Genomic DNA, 1,090 nt, shown 5'->3' with positions numbered 1-1,090 from the left:
TCACTCAGCTCGATGACGTCAGACTTGGTTCCGCCTCCGCCAGTCGCGGTTTCGCCCTGTTACACTGACTGTGTGTGCCCGAACTGGTCCACCTCAAAACGCTGTGACCGCTGTCATACACACTACACACTACTGCATTAAAAGGGAGTAGCAACGGCTTCTGCTGTTCTTTTTTGGAACATTGCTGTGAGGATTTGATTGCATTCAGCCACAAGGGCATTAGTGAGGTCAGGTACTGATACTGGATAACAAACTCCACTCCAGCTCATCCCAAAGTTATTGGAAGGAGCTCCTTCACTCCAGAGAACACAGTTTCACTGTTCCACAGCCCGAAGCTGGGGGAGGGGCTTATAGCCCTCTAGCGAGGCCCGAGACTTTAGATTAATCCAGATTATGTCATAATACGCTTTTCTGCATGTTTCAATACAGAGCATGGTTAGTGCTGTTTAATTAGCTTCAATGCAGCACATGTGAAATGTTAAATAAAACTGTACTGTACTCATTGCTTTTTTTGTAATTTGGCACTACTGGTGCACTATAGAGGTTCCAACATGTCAAACCTCAACAATATTTTACACTTCTACTTTGACTGTGTTATGTAGGACAGTGTGGAATAAATGGTTCAGCTACAGGGGTCGGTTTGTTGTGCACTGCTCTATTCTGCACCACACTGGCACTGACTGTATGGAAACAGAGGAGAGGCGCAGGCACACTGCCGGCTAGTGGTCAGCACCTAAGACTGCAAACACATTGTTTACAAAAGTAGCCTGTGGCAAGTGCGTTGCATGGGTTCATTCATTTAACCCACACTAAATGAAACTGAATGATACGATGCCCAATGATAAACAGGGCATGGACATTAAAACATGTCTACTGCACTCTGAGTCTACGGTGGTTACTCTACACCTCTGCTGTACTGTACTGTGCTGTCACTCTTTATTTGCTAAAAATCTCAGATCATGACTTTCAATATCACATAGCTTATTGCAGTATTGCTAAACTGCTTGAGGAGGTCATCAGAACTGGCTAGTAGCCCAACAAATGTTTAGTGCTTTACAGACTGGTGATAAAGTTTAGCAGCAATAGTAGA

Source organism: Colossoma macropomum, unplaced genomic scaffold (genome assembly GCF_904425465.1).
Source record: "Colossoma macropomum unplaced genomic scaffold, Colossoma_macropomum, whole genome shotgun sequence".
In the NCBI taxonomy this organism is placed as follows: domain Eukaryota; kingdom Metazoa; phylum Chordata; class Actinopteri; order Characiformes; family Serrasalmidae; genus Colossoma; species Colossoma macropomum.
The sequence above is the reverse complement of the archived record's forward strand: the minus strand, read 5'-3'. Positions refer to the sequence as shown.